At 42.8% G+C, this 13,600-nt stretch overlaps 1 protein-coding gene across 3 annotated transcripts in view; it reads left to right on the forward strand.

Annotated features, from left to right (window-relative positions):
* The first annotated feature begins 4,977 nt into the window (after positions 1-4,977).
* ddr1 (discoidin domain receptor tyrosine kinase 1) overlaps positions 4,978-13,600 on the forward strand; it is a 48,412-nt gene continuing 39,789 nt past the window's right edge. For all 3 annotated transcript variants that reach the window (XM_073485914.1, XM_073485915.1, XM_073485916.1), the window contains exon 1: positions 4,978-5,326. The gene's annotated coding sequence lies outside the window, so the exon portion shown is untranslated. The remainder of the gene's footprint in view (positions 5,327-13,600) is intronic.

A 13,600-nucleotide genomic window follows, 5' to 3' on the forward strand; every position in this document is an offset into this window, starting at 1 on the left:
TTTAGTGCTTCTGTACAAACAGACTACAGAGCAGCTTCTTACCTCAGGCTATGAGACTGCTCAATTCTCCCTCAGCAATCCACCGTGACAAATAGTTTTAATTTCATGACTTATCCAACCCAGATAAATTGGACTCCAGCCCTGTGACGGGCATTGAGAATAACTGTTTTATTCATACAGAAATAGCCAATCTTCACGCTGAAAGTCTCATTTGCTTATGTAGGTCATAAAAGGGATCAGTATTATACTGAGACTGCTTCGTAATGAGTTAAAGGCTCTTTGTAGTGTGTTTAATTGAAAGTCGTGATAGTTTTAAAATACACTGTTTTAAGTAAAAGTCCTGCATTGAAAACCTTATGTAAGTGAAAGTACAAGAGTTTGGCATCTACATAAACTTAAAGTATAAAAGTAAACACTTATTATGCTTATTTTATTCTCACTCCACCATCAAAACACAAGCCTGTTTCGCTTCAATGTCTACAGATACAAAATGTAAACATATGACTCTACATTTTCTTTGGGTTGTTTATATTACTTAAGTTTAGATATTGATTGTGTGGCTTATTAAGCTGAGTGGTAAAATATATTTTTCAGAAGAAATGAGTCCACAGATTTGTTTTGGGCTGTTAAATATAATAATTATTTTATCATCCTGTTTCGCACTTAACTCTTATTCAATTTGTATATTTACATGTGTAACACTTAAGTAGCATTTCATATCTCCTTGCCTGAGCGTATGTATAAGTTCTTGCCTGCCATTGTTTCAAGAGGGAACGGGATGAGTGAAACAGTGTTGTGAACCCCCGAGAGAGTGAAGTTTGGTGTACACTGTCTTGCTGTGTTGATTAAAAGAACATTAAAGAAAGGGTAAACAAAGAAAAACTGTAGCCAGCTCAGTGCCCACAGCCCTGAGAGACCAAGCTCCAAGCAATGCTGTGCCAGCCACACGGCCACACAGAGCATGACAGAAGACTCTTAATCTAGCTACGAGAATATATCAACAATCTTGCATCCAAAAATAGAAACACAACAGGGAACAAACAGAAACAACAGAAAGACAGAGAGCTCTGCGGAAAGTGAGAGGAGCTGACACGACCGTTTTCCTCACCGAACACCTAAAAAGAGCGCTCCAGGGCTGTGACGCACACCCTGACCCCGAACCAGGAACCTCCCCCTGGGGAAGACAGTGACCCTGTGACCCCCTGACACCTCCACCGCCCCCAGATCCTCCTCAGGGGCCAATCAAATCCGACCTGGCCCGGGCCTGTGACTGATACTGACAGCACAGACACGTTACAGTAAACAGACATTAGAGGGGAGCACAGGGGTGGATGAAGAGTTGTACATTTACTCAGACACACATATGCACACTCCCGTGTATGTTTGAAGCAAACCTGGACCTGAAGTCACACATGCATGAGGAAAAAAGATGGTATTTTGTGGTAAACAGAGCTGTGGGGCTCTCTGGGGGTTTATCTGACCATCTCAATCTGAGACATTTATTGCTTTTGGATATTCCCAGTGAAAAAGACAGTGGCTGAGAGGTTTCAGAGGGTAGTATGCCTGGTATGTGGTTTTACGCCGGTTCCCAACATACTGCAAGCCTCGCATTCTGCAACTGATCTGTGTTGTCTGAATCCTGCAGCCCTGCACAGCTGTCAGACCCTGACAGGGGGTGGACAGGCTGCCTGTGAGTGTGTGTGTGTGTGTGTGTTGTCTCATGCCTTCGAGTTGAACACTTCCCATTTCTAATTCAGATGTTTGTGTTTTTTTACTTAAGCGAGGTCATAGAAGTGATAAATTCAAGCTGCATATTCAAAATGACAAGGCAATAGATCATCTGTCATCCCTCCTGGATGGAAATAGTAATTTTCAGCTGAATGCAATAACCTTTATTAAAAAGTAAAGAATTTATTTAGTTTTAAAACAATTCTCTCTGTGTTGAAAAAAACCCAAACCCTTTCTTCTTTTTTGACAGTCCGTTGATGTTTTGTGCAACTTATTCTCTTTCCTCCTCTTTATCTTTTTTATTTTTTTTTTATCTATCGCGCCAGGTGCTTTCTTGTCTTCGCTGACTCATAAGTGCAATATAACTTGAACTTCTCTCTTTCTCTGTGTTAGTCTCTCTCTCCAAGTGAATTCCTCACAGGATCAGACCTGCTTTTTATGCTCCACTGGTTTCCTCTCAAAGCGAGAATGAGTAGCGAGGGAGGAGGGAGAGAAGGGGGTTTAGTGACAACAAACCAAAACTCTGCGGAGAAATGGAGCATATGTTGCGAAAAAGGGGGAGGAAAAAAATATGAAAAAGCATCAGGGTAAAGCGAAAGTGAGACACATAAAGAATAGGGGAGATGAGGCACTGGGTAGAAAGGAAATAATACAGAAAAAGGTCATTATTTCTGCCAGGGGATTTGCAGTTGCCCAGACAACGAACAAAGCAGAGCCAGTTGGACGATGTGCACAAAAGAAAAGGCTGAAAAGAAAAGTGAAAAGGCTCTGGAGAGTGAGGGAACAAGAACTGAGAATTACTGTGCTCATCAGGAGGATCATTTCTGGGAATCAGTGAACATTTTGTCAGTGAACGTCGTGACTAATAACTCAAATATCTACAATCATCATCCCTTTAATTTCAGCTTAACTTCATCACCTCATTTTTCTATTTGTTAAGCATGATTGGGAAACAAAGTTTGGAGAGAAAGCCGCCATGAAACAGACTCCACTGAACCAGAAAACATGAATAAATCATGATCAGAGAAATAAACTCTGCCCATGAGGTTATTTTTTATGTGGAGGACCGGACGAGGGAAGCTTAACTATTAAACACAAAGAGAGGCGAATGTTTTGGTTTGGTTTGAGCTCTGATTTAAAAAGTGGTGAGAGAGAAGGTTAATGATATGCAGAGAAAATGAGTTTGGGCCAGATGAAAGTCCAGCTAAAGTCTCAACACAACACAAAGAGAGATGGAGGGAGGGTGAAGCGGTGAGGCGGGGAAGTGGAGGGTAAAGGGGGGCTGAATGGAGCAGAAACTCAAGATTAAGAGCAGAAATTCGTTAAATCCACTGAGAATTAATCAACAAACAGAAAATGTTTTGTGTTCTGTGTTTACACATGCAGCTCACGCAGCTTTTGTGTTATATTTTTCCCAACTTTTATCATAATGATGAACGTTTGGGGAAAACACACAAACACTAGAAACAAGCATTAATGCACACGCATGTTGCACATCTGTCAGTTCTGGAGAAAAGACAGATGTTTATCAGCCTCTTAACTCAAATACATGGCATCAGAAGTGGAAGATATATTTAGATCATTTACTTGTGTAAAGTAGCAGCAGTGATGGAATGTAACTAAGTACATCTACTCAAGTACTGTACTCAAGTACAATTTTGAAGTAGTGGTACTTCAGTATTTCAATTATTTCTAATTCCAGACTTCATTTTGGAGGAAAATATGATACTTTTTACTCCATTACATTTTTTGGGTCATTTTAGTTACTAGTTACTTTGCAGATTACATACTTCAGCAAAGCCAATTAAATAAAAAAATACATGTAAATATATATATAATTTTACTCTGACTTTTGCTACTCAAGTACTCTTATTGCCACAAAATTACTTTTGATACTTAAGAACATTTAATTTCAGATACTTAAAGACTTTTACTTAAGTGCTGTTAGTGTGGGTGACTTTCACTTTTACCAAAGTAATATTTTAACACAATATCTTTACTTTTACTCAAGTATGACTTTTGGATGCTTTTTACAACTCCGAGTAGGAGTACCATATTTTATAAATAAACAGTCTTATAAAAAATAAAAAGTGTAGTTGAGTAGCAAAAGTCAGAGTAAAAGTAAATTATATAAACTGTATATTTACATGTATACTACGTGCTGAACTACTGCACTTGAGTGAACGTCCTTTTAAACACTGCATGGCAGGAATTTATAACTTTCCTGACTTTGTCTCAGTCAGAAACTGTTGACTTATTAACAAAAGCGTCTGATTGAAAAACACTCATGAGGTCATGTGTGCATATGCAAGCTGACACACACACACAAGAGAACATAAGGCCAAAGAGAGCCTCAGTGTACCTTGTTTATCGAAGGTGGAGCTCAGAATCTGTTAAATGACCTTTATTGTCCCTCGCTGCTGATTGAGTGCCAGCTAAAGTTTCCCTCCTCTCAGGCAGTCAGGCAAGTACCAACACATACTGTAACTGTTGCACAGCCTTCTTTTAAACTCTCTATGTCTGTCTGGTGCAATGTTTGATGTAATTCAGCATAAACATACACACATGTGGCTCCATTAAAGCATGAATTCCCAACTCAGTCCTGCTTTCGCCTCAGGGTCCCATATCAACAACTCTCCTGGTTCCTGCAGCTCCATCTCTGTCTTTTTACTGCAAACCCTTCAATCTGGGTCATTATAGCCCAGGGGCAGTAATGGTATACAGTTACACCACCAATACTCTGTAATAAAGTTTCCTGTAGAGCTAAACACCAAGGCAGAGAGTTGTGGGGCGACGTTAAATGGCTCGGGCCAGATGCAGAGGGAGAGAGAGCAGATAATTCAAGGAGTTTACAAGTTTACATTATTAAAGAATTGAGAAGAAATAATTAAAAACACCAGGGCAACGTTTCCCTTACATGCAAAGGGTTAACAAGGTGAAGGCAGCCTGCGTGCTGCTGAATCACATGTCATATTCCCCAAATCTCAGCGTTGCTGTAACAAAGAAACTCCCATGGCCCCTGAAGGCTCCACATTGCATTTCATTCTACACTGTTGATAAGGTCACAGCTCCCGCCCACGGCAGGCTCTGATTGGATGAAGCGCGTGCTGGAATATTCAATCAGACACCTTGCTCGCAGCTGTGATTGGACACAGCCGGTGCAGTTATGTAAATGAGCACCTGGTGGCGCCTGCTGGCCCCGGCTGTGGAGCCCGGACTGAGGCTGGAGCAGCGCAGCCGGGACTCACATTCACATTCAGAGAGGGGCCGAAGCGCACGGACCCTGGACGGTCTGCCGCTACCTTAAATATCACCCCCCCTCCTCACTGTCGACTAGTTTTACAGCTCTTCATCCCGAGAGCGTGAAGAGAAAAGTCCTTAAATTCTGCTAACTCGGGACGAATTTGTTGTTTTCTGCGTTTTGACGAGAGGTCGCTCACTTGTGCGCAACAACTGCTCCAGAGCTCCGTTTGGATTATTCAGCGGACGTTGTTGGGTTTTTTTTTTTTCGGGGACAAAACACAGCTTCACTCGTCTCACACACACTTCGTCTCAAAGTTTGGACTCCTGTCAAAGCGAACTTCTCCGCGTATTTTAGGTAAGTGAGACAAACTCCTTTAAATCGTCCGCGCGTTCTCCGCTCCATAATAAGCGGCTATAATAATATTGCAGCGGATATTTCCAGCTGTCTTTCTGTCTGTCTGTCTGTCTCAGTGTATGTCTGTGTGTGTCTGTCTGCTTCTCACTCTGTGGCTTGGCGTCTATAAGTCTCGCTGTGAGGCGGGCACGGCGGCTCTGGACGCTGGCCACGGGCTGCTGGGAAGCGCATGAGAGGTGTAGAGTCGCGCCCCAGGTCTCTCTCTCTCTCCCTCTCTCTCTCTCTCTCTTGTGTGTCAGAAACATCGTGGCATTTAACAACTACGTAGCTGAAATACTCTCGCAGTGAACATCATGGTCTGGGCTCGTTGCAAACTGGTCAGCATCCTGCTAAATGTGGGTCCTTGGCGGCAGAGAAAACATTCGGAGTCCTGATCTGTGCGCGTCATCTGTGTGTTTGGTTAAATTTAATCTCTTCACTGTCTGTAAAACTCATTCTTTGCTCATTCTTTGACATCACATCTCATTCACAAAACACACGAGTTACACAAAAGTGAGTAAAAGCACAGCAGCAGATGATGCATGGGTCTGCAAAATGTCCTACTGTTCAGGATGACCTCCACACATCCAGGTGGTGGCCATCACACCCACCATTAACCCGGTGACCTCACAGCAGCACAGGTGACCTCCCATAAGACCATCAGCTCTGGTTTCCCTCACCTCTGGCTCTTCGAGGAGGTGGTTCTCCTTCGAGAGTTAATCAGTACAAAACCTGAGATCATCACAAGGCGGCCTGGCACTGGAAACAAGAGGCAGTGTTGATTTTCAGACTCTGAGGAGACGCTGCCAAAAGGTTTTGGACTTTGAAGCGGATACACATTTTGTGTTTTTCATGATTCAGGAGAAAAAAGGTGGGGGGTGGTGAGAGCAAATCAATCATGTGTGTAATAAATGATTCACTCTCTCTTTCATGGTGCTGAAATCAAGAAAAAGTTATGCTGAGAAACTGTATATTTCAGCTTTCTGTCCATTTGTGTAAGAAACCGGAGGAGAGAGTTGAAAATGTGGGCGTGATTGCATGTGTTTCTGTTGCCAGCTTGTTGCTTGTGTGTTTGTGCATGCCTCTGTGCTCACAGCGAGGTGGAGGTAGCCTGATGGAGGAGTTAACAATGGGCTTTAGTGGATGTGCACAGCAGCAGGCGGTCACCTTTCCCACCACAGGAAAATGGTACATGTGGGTAGTTTTTTGGCCAGAGGACTGAGCAGGCTGTCCAGAGGAGGTGTTGCTTTGTTAGACTGTTGGAGGAGGAGGAGGAGGAGGAGGAGGTGAGGGTGAGGGATGGGGGGGAGGTATGCTATTTGCCAATAGATAGGGAAGCAATAAAAGAGAATTTTCTCTCTCCTCATCCCTCCCTCTCTGCCTCTGTAGCAAAGGCAGGGGCATAAAGTGAGGAGGAGCCCTGAGCGTGGCTACACAATCCCTCACAACAAGCACAGGTCTGCTGGATCCCTGTGTAATGGGCATCTGGCTGCAAACTCTCCCACAACGTCCCGCGAGAGCCATTGGCCCTGCATAGCTGCTTTTTTATCAGCAGTGCAGTCCAGCAGAGGAGACGCGGAACATATTAAATAGTTGGAGAGACCAATTATGTGAGTATAATTATTGTGCACGCACAATCTCAAGGAAAAGTTTTCTTTGATTAGTTTTTGTCTTGGCGGGATTGGGAGAAAATGACGTTAATTGCATAATATGATTTGTGAAGAGGTATGCACAGATCTGTCAAACGGCTGCTTGTTGTTATTTTTGTTTTGTTTCCAGTCTTTGGAGATTTTCCGGCATTTTTTATGTACAAAACAAGAGGAAATTATCGCAATTTTGCATCATTGCTGTTGTTTTGTGATTGAAGACACAGATGTGCGACTGTGTGTGAGCTTGCACGCAATCACAAACACACAGAGAAGCACTAATTTGTCTTGTCTGGTTTGTCTCGTCTGGTTGATCATTGACCTCAGTCTGTTGTCCTCTATCCGGGTCATTGTCTGGGTGGCAGCCAGGCTTTGTGACTTCGTCTTTCTGGTCGTTGACCAACCTGAAAAGACTTCCAGCAGGTGGACACACATTCTGAACCTTAAGACAGATCCCGCACAATAGCTTTATTTCATGATTTGCACAGTTGCCTGATCTTGATGGCGATGTGGCTAATGTGGCGAGTGAACCACATGAAAAAGAACAATGACCATGAGGGTGTTTTAGTCCAAAGGAACCGTCTGTTACGTGACTTTTCTCATGGTGGTCATGTATTAAGCACCAAATTCTGTGTTTTCTAGTAATTGGCTCCCAACTGACTGAGCAGGAACCTCAAGGCCAGTGGAAGAACTCATTTAAGTCCAAAGACATGACACGGTTCCTCGCCTCCCGTCTCTACAGTCTTGCTCTAATGGGAAATGAAGCCAATTGAAGGCAGGACTGCACTGTCCACTATTTTCTTAAACCAATTTACCCTCATGTCTAGACAGCCGGACTTTTCAATTGCATTGACCGTATGTGTGGTCACATGCAGAGCGAGCTCGACGAGACTGTCAGAGAAACAAATTCATCGAATAATGGCCGGTGGCACTTCAAAGCATGGTTCGTGGTGTGCTTGCGCTTTAGTTGTCAGTGAGTTCTCACATCTCCTATTTGATTTTCTCCATCTCCACCGTCCTACCTTCTTCCAGATTCGCCTCCCCACCACTCCAGCGTGCCTTCATCTCCCCTGTTCCTCCATCCAGCATATCTTTGATCCCCTAATTGATCATTCAGGCAATCTGTCTCTCTCTCTTTACATCTAACATGGAACACACATTCTCCCTCTTCATCCTCTCTCTCTCCATTCCCTTTGAAGCGGCACTAGATGTTTCATTTATTCACCTCCCCCCTCCCTCCTCCTGCTTATCCATCTCATCTTCACCCTCCCTTCTGCTATCGTCCCTGTGGTCTCCTCATTTATTGGTTTGCTCTCCCCGTCGAGCGTGCCCTGGTTAGATAACAACGTTGCTGCTCGGTTGTAAGCAAACTGGGGTCATATTTTGGCTGCTGAGGTTTCTTCAAAGAATTTGTCACATTTTCATATCGGCTTATTTCAGGCTTTTGACTCGATGCCTCGTTTTTGCTCTGAAACCTGCAGAAATGCATCTGCATACGTCCCAAAAGTGAGCTATTAACTGTTTTGCAGATGCTAATGTATATGTATGATAGACTCACTAACTATCTCCAAGTGGCAAAGAAGGTTTTTACAACACGGAAGTACAGAAATGTCAAAATTTGCCAAGTAACACCTCTCCAATGCATAAATCCTGAACTTAATGCATGTTTTATGACTCAGAAATAATAAGGTACTCTGACTGAGTGAGTTCACTCCTGTAACACTGTCAATGGTGGTGATGGTGCTTTCCCCTTTCTTTTTCTGTTTCTCTCTCTCTGATCCACATACCTTGACAGCCAGTCAGATTGATTTCTCTCAATGACGAGTCGCCACCGATTCTCCATGCTCAATCGGCCAAAAAGCCACCGACAAGGGCTGTCCAGTGCCAACAGTACCTCATCGACTAGAGCCACGGATGTTAACTGGCCTTAAAACCACTAAATTACTGCTTTAGCTGACTTGTTATCAGGGTTAATGCTAATAAACAACTTTTCTATCTAATCAAGGCTCTCTTCACACAGACAGCAAAGAATAATTACAACCTAATAGCATCTTACAAATGAGCAAAAAATGAATATATAAAAGGTAAATTAATAAAAAGTTTCTAACCATCAGCCTGACCTTAACCTTCTTCCTCCATGTTTCTCTGGCAAGTCGTGCACCAAAGTTTTCGACAATTTTATTCTGACTTAAGGCAGCATTCACAGTAACCCAAAGTTTCAGTGGGGCTACAGATGTCTTGTTGCCTCACTTCTCTCTAACCCTGCACCCCCAGATCTTAAACATTTTCAAACTTGTAGTCTTCAATCAACAGTGCTTCAAGCGATTCCGCTTGAGGCAGTTTATCAGACTTCATTTAGCGCCTACTGGAGCAGCAAAAGGCTTCATACACCTTTTCTCACATATGCAGTGCTACTTCACAACACCTGTAAACACACTTTGATGTGTAAGGTTGGTTGAGCTCCCTCTTAAATCATATGATGTTGAGTAAATAAGCAAAGCTCGCCGCTGCAGAAACCAACTTGCAAATCACGTCGAGCCACTTTACTCATCGAGCCAACAACTGGCTGCTGATGTCGCTTCTGAAAGAAGTAGACGAACCTGATGAAAGATGGAAACTCTCAGAAACTTAAAAAGCCAGTGTGCTCTCTGTTCTCTCCTTTTTGCCCCTTTAGTCTTTAGTTTTTTTCATCTCTGTTCAAATCCTCACACCGTGGTGGTGTTCTCGCCTGAGTTGCTAGCACATCGTGCTTCTCTTTGCTCAGTTATACCAGTAATAATTACTAATGCCCTCTGGCAAAGTAAGTGCTTTTGAAAACCTTGTTGGAACATGGAAGAAAATTGTGCTCATCATCAAAGGTGACCCTCTTCTTTAATACTTCTTTTTTGTATGATGATTTGAGTTGTAACTGTTCATGTTGAGTGGGGTGGACCTACCTGCCTTTCCCTCCCAGGGGTTTGGAGGGGCACATTAGCATCAGGAAACTGCTGTGTGATATGTAATTTAGCTCTTTTTAGGAGGCTTTTTTTTCTGCTGAGAGGAGGAGGAGGAGGACTGTGAGTGTGATAAAGGTATCAGCCTGTGCCTGAGGCTTTTAGCAGAGATGACTGTGTGTGTGTGTGTGTGTGTGTGTGTGTGTGTGTGTGTGTGTGTGTGTGTGTGTGTGTGTGTGTGTGTGTGTGTGTGTGTGAATGAAGTTTTAGCAAAGCCCAGACGCAATTTTTGGATCCTAATCTGCTTTTGTACGAGAGTGTTTCTTTGTTTGCCCGCTGTAGAAGCTAAACATTAAACAGCTCAAAGACGTCTGAAAATCTCCTCTCTGTCTGCTCAGCTGTCGTTCATTAGGAATGAGAAGAAGACATCTGTGAGAGGGCTGCCGACTGTTTTTCTCACTTTGACTCAAACCGCTGAGTCTCGCTGAACTCATTCCCGTTTGACCTGATCTCTCTGTGTTCGGTTTCTCTCCAGGCCATCCCTCCTTCTTTCCCACCCTCCCTCCATCCCTCTTTCTCCTTCTGTTCCTTCTCACTGTTTCAATAGCTGCTCGCCGGATGAATAATTGTCCCCCTCCTGCGGGCAAAGAGTTGCTTTTGTCCCACGCTCGCTCTGTCATTCTGAGCCTCTTCGTTCGATTACTGGAGGGAATTTTGCTCAGCCATGGCATTCTTCTGTCTGTCTGTCTGTCTGTCTGTCTGCATCTCTGTCTCTGGCTGTTTTCTCTCCACCCTTTGTGAGAGTCGCACAGTGCCGCCACATGCCTCTCCCTTCTCCTTTCACCCCATCCTCCCCTCCGCCTCTCACTTGTTCTCTGACAGGTGGCACTGACTCTGTGCAAATTGAATTCAGGGAATCGGGCTGCGGCTTGCCATCACACTGCAGCCCTAAAATGGCCTCACCGTCGAACTGGATCCACACACACTCTGCTGCCATGCTGTCGTATTAACATGCAAAATGCTACCACATATCTGCTAGATTCTCATTATACTTTTAACACCCACGCTTCAACTGAGGTCAAACTCAGAGCTGAACTTCCCTCAGTGTGGCGGTAAAGGTTCGTTCTAATGCGGCAGGTGACTCAGGTTCACTTCTAGTTGAGGGGAGAAAGGTCTCTCATTAACTTACTTTCACTAGAATGTGAAATGGCACTCCCCTCATTCCAGATGCATGAAACAGACAGAAAAGAGCTGAGAACAGTCAAACTGCATGCACGGACATGTATGAGACTTTAAGCCCTGAAAACCGAAACAGTACTTCGGTTGTTAGTTGCTGTGAGTCGAAACCAGTTTTGCAGAAGAACTATTAAACTCTGATGTGTTGTTTTTCTTCTGCGTGCACAGAGTCGAGACCTCACTCCCTCTTCACATGATGCAGCTAATGAACAGTCGACTCAATATAGACCCCGTTGATTGCCAGAGGTGCTAACAAAGAGGATAACAAGGCCCTTGCTTGGTGTAATCTCTGTTTTTGCGCTCAGTTCTTGGCATATTTCAGCTCTCACACAACATCTTCATTTGTTATATTATTTATCGCTCTTAGTTGTGGCACATACGGTGAAGGCAATCTGCCCCCTTCTGTTCTGTGTGTTGTTACTGTTAATGTATCTGATCCAGCTGATTTCCTTTTAATATCCTCCGCAGGATATTATTGGAGTATAATGTTTTGGTATAGTTATAAAAAAAAAATGGTCCAGACAAAGTGTTATTATATTATTTTATTGTAGCCACATAGTCAAATTTTGGATCTACCTGGATGCAACTTTTTGATTTGTAGCTCTTCTATAATGATTGCCAAAAAATGCATGTAAACCTTTTCACGCTCCACAAAAAAACTTGGGCAAGATCCATGAAGCCTGACTTCACCAACATAAACGCACACGACGTCACAGCGGTATGACGGCGCACAAAGTGAACAATTACTTTTTACCTCTTTTTATTTGATATAGTGTTTGTTTTGTGAAACGTGCAGTTAATACAACCTTGTAGTTGTCATTTTCAGTTTCGTTCAGATGATGTGTAAAGTTTTTGAGAGTGAGTGTTCGGAGCCGACTCTTAAGTCCCCTTAACTGTGAAAATCAGCTGCTGTAGTTGCTTGTGAAGTTCCCAGACTTGCCATTCAAACACCTGTTTGCAGCGGATAGAGAGCTCCAGGGACATAATGTCTAATAGAGAGAGACTCCACTGGGAAATCTGAAGTTTATGAGGAATGTTTCCACTGGCAACTTTTTTTGTGCCTGTCAGCCCTTAAAGTAGAAGACTTCTCTGAGGGTTGGTGAACCTCTCCCCATCCAAGCGTGTAGAAAAACCCACAGGGGCCACTACAATTGGGAAAAATGCCAAAGGCCCTCTTCAGGGGCAGCGTTTGGTTTGTCCTTTCTGGGCTACTAAAGAAACATGACGTGCAACATCGTGGACTCCGTAGAAACGAACCTGATCTCTCTGTAGATATAAATGGCTCATTCTTAGGGAACAAAAACACAACTGTTAGTTTCAGGTGATTATACACTAATAAAAACATAATTATGAATATCGTAAACCATTTCTTCCAAAACATCTCCCTAAATCCTAAACACTGGACCTTTAGTCTGCACAGATGTTTGATAAATCAGCTGCCAAAAACTGACATTAAAGGTGCACTACGTAGTTTTGGGGTATAACGTTTATTCAGAGGAGAAAGATCTTTTCAACTGACCTTAACACAATCACATACTGTTTTACTTTGTTTATATCTGGCAGACCCTGCCACCTTTCTAGCTTCACACAGTGATTTGGGGATTTATTATTTTCCTCTGAGAACAGCTTGTTTATTCAGTTATGGAAAAAAATAAATAAGTCATATTTTGCATGAATACCTCATCAATATTGTAAATATGAAGATTCTGAGTTTAGGTTTATTCTCCAAAACTACATAGAGTCCCTTGAACAGAAAAAAGCAACACAAGTAACACAACATCAACATTTCTCATCAGCAGGTTCTGGATAATACTTAAATCTCTTCAGAAAACCAATTACACACATTGACTTGGTTTGTTAAGGCTAGACCCCGAGGCATTGTGCATTCATTATTTTGTATCACTTGCTAATTAAGCTGGTAGAAAGCTGATAATCAGTTTACACCAGGAACTAGCACATGAGCGACTTTTGAGGTCAATATTTGAGAATTTACAAATCTGATAAAGATACATTGGGTGATTTTCATATGTTACATCACATAAACATATATTTTTGATAGGGATACTGATATGTAACCACAATGTGTCCTGATCAGAACATTTTACAGTTGTAAAAGGAACTTTATTTGTGCTTCCAGCCAACCAAACATATGTCTTTGGGATTTCTGAACTGCAGGTTCTTGTTCCTCATTATTACTTAAAGCAACGTTATGTAGAAATTGACAATTTGTTTGATTTGGCGCCCCCTACAGTTAATGAGTGCGACACCACTGTTGTAAATACAAATCCCAGGTCTGTAACAATTTGTCAGATGTAATGTAGGTGCTGACCACAAACAAACACATCACGTCATAACAATGTTATGTGTTGAAAACTTGTGTGTTGAAGTAAACATGTATGTGACGCTGTGATCCTACCCTC

The sequence above is a fragment of the Pagrus major genome, chromosome 17 (assembly GCF_040436345.1).
Source record: "Pagrus major chromosome 17, Pma_NU_1.0".
In the NCBI taxonomy this organism is placed as follows: Eukaryota; Metazoa; Chordata; class Actinopteri; order Spariformes; family Sparidae; genus Pagrus; species Pagrus major.